Raw genomic sequence first — 6,118 nt, forward strand, 5'->3', positions numbered from 1 at the left:
CATGGCACCACAACCCCCTATCTTTGTGGCTGGTATGAGATATGCTCATTGTTGCATAGTGTCATGGAGTAAAGGTGTAAATTCAAGAACTCTTTCTGGAAGAAAAGCTGGTCATTTATTTCAATATTGAAAGGTACAGACCTGGGCGCCTGGGTGGCTCAGTCGGTTAAGTGTCTGCCTTCAGCTCAGGTCATGATTCCAGAGTCTTGGGATGGAGTCCCATTCAGGCTCTTTGCTCGGCGGGGAGCCTGCTTCTCCCCCTGGTTGTGTACTTGTGTGCTCGCTCTGTCTCTCTCTCTGGCAAATAAAGAAATAAAATCTTTTCTTAAAAAAATTTTTAAAAGCAAAACAAAGAACTGTGCATATGGTAGAAACCTTTTTGTATTAACAAAAGTTTACATAAAGAGATGAATACAGATTTGCAGCTACTCATAGATTTTTCTTTCCTAACGTACAGAGGCTACTTCAAGGTCATCTGAAACACCAAATACGGCAGGAAGGCAATACACTTATTCTGATCTTTGCCTCAGAGCTGGGTTCTTTTGGACTGAGAAATTTAACTGCAGGGGGGCAGGGTTGAGCAAGGACAGTTTTTTTGTTTAAGATTTTATTTATTTATTTATTTGAGAGAGAGAGAGAGAGAGAGAGAGCGCACACACACACAAGTAGGAAGAGCAGGCTCCCTGCTCAGCAAGGAGGCCAATGTGGGGGCTCAACCTCAGGACCCTGAGATCATGACCTGAGTTGAAGGCAGACGCTTCACCAACTAAGTCACCCAGGCACCCCAGCAAGGATAGTTTTTATCTCTTGCAATTTGAGGTACAATCCAGAGATGCCTCAAATACTGGATTTTATCTGTTCTATCTGGTCTGCTTGAAAATAAGTTAGCTAGGGAGTCTGGGTGGCTCATTCAATTAAGCGTCTGCCTTCTGTCTCTCATTAATACAAAAGAAATCTTTTTTAAAAAATGAGTTAGCTCTTGCCTGGACTCATCTCTTTTAATTCAGGTCTGCAATTCCTTTAATCCATAAATCTGAAGCCCAAAAAGCTCTGAGAACCAGTTTTCTGTAACTCTATGGTAGTGAAACTGGACCTAAATTGATGTGAGCTATTTCTTTATCCTTCTTAGTTTGAAAATAATGAGACATCTCACTGCAGAAATGGGAATGTGTTTGATTTGGGGCATTTTGTACTATACAGTATATGCCCTCTTAACTCTCTAAATTTAGAAAAATCCTGAATCCTCAAAAGCATCTAGCTCCAAAGTGTTTGGACCTGTACCTTGCTAAAAGCAACAAGCAGCTGCCAACTCACCCTAAAATTCTGGTTCTTTCCAACTTAGGACGGAGTTGGAAAGCTCTTTCTTTCTGGAAGTTCTTCTTCCAGTTCTTTCCAACTTTCCAACTTTTCCCATAATTACAGGCCCAAGAGGAATCTCTGTTTGCCTCCCTGGTTCTCCCAGGAAGCGTTTTACCAACTATATTCCCTCCCCTACCTCCCCCGCCACCACCACTGTGGCAGGGGTTCACCTCACGGACTGCCAAACCAATGCTACATATTTGGGATTTTTATTAGGGTGGCCCGCCAGTCCTGGTTCTAATTTTTTTTTTAAGAGGGAGAACACATGAGCAGGGGTGGAAGGCAAAGGGAGAGGGAGTGGGAGAGAGAGCATCTTATGCAGGTCTCTTACTCAGCATGGAGCTGACATGTGGCTCAGTCTCTCAACCCTGAAATCATGACTTGAGCAGGAACCAAGAACCAGACACTTAATGAACTGAGCCAATCAGGTGCCCCTCCTGGTCCTAATTTCTATATATTTAGAAGAGTCTAAAATGCTATAACACCAAATGAAATGGCTCAAGCAAAGTAAATCCTTACTTCTCGCTCATCGGACTTTCCTGCAGAAGCTAGTCCAGGTTGGCAAGAAGCTCTCTTCCATGTAGTCCTGCAGGGACCCAGGCTGACGGTAGGTCTGCCACCCAAGGTCACCCTGGTCATCACCACTCCAGCTTGCGAGCCGTGTGAAAGGCAAGAGCAGGCAGTTGCACAGGTCAGGTCTGGAGAGAGCACACCTCACTTTCGTTTACATTCCATTAGGGAGAAGTCACTTACACAGCCAACCTAACTATAAGAGAATTTAAGAAACGTAGTGTAGTTGGACAGTCCCTGTGAACTTCCACTGATGCGCAGCCAAACATTTCTGACCATGTTCATTCTAGCCAGGAATGAGTCTGGCTAGACTGCTGTTTGGGATTTTTAAGGATATGGAAAGGAGGGGACCCATGGTCATCTGCTAAGGGCAGAGGATGACATTAGGGAAAATCTAGAAGAGAGCGAAACGAGCGCAGTCACGGTGCGTGAGGAATATGAACAGAGGTGGAAGAGAAAGCTGTGGGAGCTATTACTAGCTGCTCCTCCTTTGTTTAGACCTCCAACTGTTGAAAAGCCGATAGTAGATAGAGACCTCTGTCCTAAACCTCATTCTATTCTCTCCTCATGTGATTTTAAATACCATCCATATGTCTTCCATTTCCAAAAGTGTATCTCGAGCTCAGACCTGGGAGCCAGGCTCTTCCAGCAACTCTTTATCTTCCAGATATCTAAAGGGCACCCCCAAATAAGGTACAGCTGGAGAGACTGGCTAGTTGTTCCCCAAATCCTCTTCACCTCAAGCAGCCAGCTAATCATTTCCCAGCTTCCCACACAATGAGATGAAGCCATGGAGCCTGGCAGATCAAAAGTAGAAAGGGCTTAGATTCATGAATAAATGTATAAAACATTTCCACTGAAGACCCACATTGAACTGTTTTGTGAACAAGAAAAGAAAAATCTACTGTGTTCAGCCATTCCTATTTTAAAGTCATTTGTCCAGCAGCAGTTAGCCGACCCAGACTACAGATGTCCAAACCTGAACTCGACTCTCCTACCCAAAACCCTTCCCCCACCCATCTCCTCTACCTTGATAATTCATGCTTTTCTCCATTCTACTGCTGAGAACAGAAGCTTTCATTTCTTTCTTTTCCTTACCCACACATTCAGTCCACAAGCAAGGGCTCTTTGTTCTCTATTATTCAGTTTTGCTAAAAATAACAAACAAACCCAAACTCACAGTGAGTCACAATAAATATTTATGCCTCACACACAAGCCTGCAGGCTGGCTGTGACTGAGCTAGGAGGCTTCGCTAACCTTGGTTGAGTTCACCCCAGTCAGCTCCCGATTGCAAAGCAGGTTTGGATCTGCCAAGCCATGTGTCTCATTCTGGGACTCAGAGTCAAGAAGCAATGGTTTCCCAAAACATGCTCTTTTTTTCACGGTGGGAGGGGCGGAAGCAGGAAAGAGATGACAAAAATTTCCCATGCCTCATTGAAATCTCAGTCACGATCTGTGATTTCCTTGTTTTTATTGCTAGTTTCCCCTATTAAAATGTAAGCTCTATTAGTGCCTGGCCTCTAGTAGGTACTTCTATGTTTATTAACGTTAAGTGAGAGCATTCTGGAAAACTGGTTTGAGGCTAGATTGCTAAGGATCTTGAAATGCAATGTGTGAAAGTCTGCGCTTCTCTCAAAGGCATTAGTGAGCCATCAAAGAGGTCTGCTTTAGAAAGGTAACACCTAAGGTAGTTGGGTGATGGATTCTAAAAGAGAAACCAGCTCAGAGGTTACTGTAATAGTCCAGATCAGAGGATACTTAAGCCTAAACTAAGGCAGAGGGACTAGTTAAGGAGACTTTTGAGGTGTCATCATCAGCAATCAGCAATAATAACATTTATTAAGTGTCTACAGTAGGCCCAGGCTCTGTGCTATCTTCCTAACAGGCAAGCAGAGTAGGTGCAGTGCACCAAACCTGCATATGCAAGGGTAAAACACAGCTGAATAAATGGCTGTTCCGGGATTCTGATTCCCAAGCCCACATTTTTAGCTCAGGTAGTACTTAAATGCATAAAGATGTGGTGGGAAAGAAAGCGAATGTGGCTCTGGATGCCCTGTGAGAAGCCTGCAATACAGTAAATGGTTCTTTCTGAAACAGAGATGGACTCTGGTTGACTTGCTGAAAAGGGTATTTCTTGGAAGACTGGGGGAATGGGGTGATGCTCACTGAGTCGGTGATAGGCTGGAGATACAGGTTTCACAAAAAGGTCAGGAACTCAGGGAGTTCCAGAGGGCTGGGCAACAGGCACCAATCATTCCCACCTTCTTCTGACACTCCTCTTCCCTTTCTTTTTGTTCCCTTTTATTTTGCTACAGTCCACTGCTCCTAATCTTTCGTCCCACAGGTTTTCGGTCTTCAGTCAAGTCTGGTTAAGCCAGCTCCACCTCCTTCTTCCCCCAGATGGGCCTCCCTTGTGATGAGATTTTTAAAAGGTCCTGCCCCGGTGGAGAAGTGCTCATCTGTGGTCAGAGATAACTGGGGGAAGGGCCGAATTACTGCTGCTGGTTCTCCAGTCATTCCTTTTACCACCTCAAGCTGCCTCTTCCTATAAAATATTAAGTGTCTTACTGGGTTCCGGCTGCTGTGGCTTAAACTGCAAACTTTCCTTTTTCCAAGTTCTGGAAGCTGAGAAGGTCAAGATCAAGGTGCCAAAGATTCTGATGAGAACCTGCTTCCTGGTTCACAGACTGCCCTCTTTTTGGCTGTGTCCTCATCTACAGACTAATAAGGGAGCTGTCCAAGGTCTTCGGTTATAAAGGCACTAATCCCTTTCATGAGGGCCCCACCCTCATGGCCTAAATCACCTCCCAAAGGCCCCACTCAAGAAATATCCTCACATGAGGGACTAGATGTCAACAGTGGAATTAGGACGACACAGTCTACAGCAGCGAGGGGGTATTTTCCCCCTCACTAATGCAGAACCGCCTTCCTGCTTTCTTCCTTTCAGCGCTCAATCAAAGCAAGCCCTCTACACTCAACGTGCCAGAAACTTCTAAAACCTAAGCCCTTCTCGTACCTAAGGAGAAGCTGAAGGCATGGGACATGAGAACTGCTGAGACAGCAATAAAGAATTTATGAGCCGTCGAAGTATTTCTAAATGTACGGATAAATCAACACAATGAAAAGGAAAAAAATTTTAAAAATTTAAAAAGAGAGAGAGAGAGAGAGAGAAAGGAAAAAATATCCAGCCTAAAGCCTTCTGACATCTTCTGACATCGAGATTCCAACCTTTCCACACCCTGACTTGGAACCATTCGGCTCCCAAGCATCCTCTCTCACAGAGGGGGGAGGTACCCGCACCGAAGAAGAGACCCTAGGTGAGACCCGGAGGTGGCGACCGTCGGTAGTACGTGAGGGCATCCAGAGGAAAGGGGAGAGGGACGCACTTAAAACACGAGAAAACTGGGGACCTTGGTGCCTTGTGGGGTTGGCTCTTCCCGCCGAGTTTACGGACGGCAGAAACAAGTTCGACCCCTCAGGCCGACCCCGCCTGCACGCCGTCAGGACCTCACCGCCTCAAGCCCGCTCCAGCGCTGGACTCGAAGGCGTACGTGGGCTTGTGAACACTCTCAGAGGTCTGTGGGTCCCCGAGGCGGTGCGGACTCGCTCCCACGGAAAGAGCCGGGAGGCGGGCGCCAGTGAGCCGGCCGGCGGGAGCCGCGGGCGAGGGTGGGTGCGGGCGTCTCGCGGGCTGGGCTCCCTTCCGGCTCTCGGCAAAGTTGGCTACAACAGTACTTATTAGCTGGGGAAACGGACACGCCCCAACATCTCTAAATCCTTTCACTTGGCGAGTGCAGCAAGCTGCGACCCTACGGGCCTTCCCGGCCCAGGAGAGCAGAGAAAACTAACCCAACCCACCCTGTCCCCCGGAGCTGGGGCGCTACCACTTCCGCGTACCGGTCGCGCAAGCCGCGCATGCGCCTACAAGCAAGCTACGGTGGCCCTACTAAGGACAAATTATTGACGTGCAAACCCGATCCTAAAAGTATGAAGACACTGGGGTAATTTAGGAGGCCACGGAGGCCACGGAGGCATTTACGGAAGGGAACTGATACAAGGATTTGAGATGAGGAAGCGTAAAGTGTGGACAGCCGTAAGGAGGAAGAAAATCCAGTTTCCGCGGCCCAACCACCCAACAGTGACTGCGAATTAACACTCAGAAGGCGCGCCCGGGCTGCCGAGGGCCCC

At 47.1% G+C, this 6,118-nt stretch overlaps 1 long non-coding RNA gene across 2 annotated transcripts; it reads right to left on the reverse strand.

Annotated features, from left to right (window-relative positions):
* Nucleotides 1-268: 268 nt before the first annotated feature.
* On the reverse strand, nucleotides 269-5,872 carry LOC122918403. 2 transcript variants are annotated; one of them, XR_006386592.1, is made up of 3 exons: nucleotides 5,443-5,872; nucleotides 1,879-2,057; nucleotides 269-297 (listed from the first exon to the last, which is right to left on the reverse strand). It is a non-coding gene; the product is annotated as an uncharacterized LOC122918403 (long non-coding RNA). The 2 variants fall into 2 exon arrangements; XR_006386593.1 differs by having other exon boundaries at nucleotides 5,341-5,872.
* Between the last annotated feature and the right edge of the window lie 246 nt (nucleotides 5,873-6,118).

Source organism: Neovison vison, chromosome 10, assembly GCF_020171115.1.
Source record: "Neovison vison isolate M4711 chromosome 10, ASM_NN_V1, whole genome shotgun sequence".
NCBI lineage: Eukaryota > Metazoa > Chordata > Mammalia > Carnivora > Mustelidae > Neogale > Neogale vison.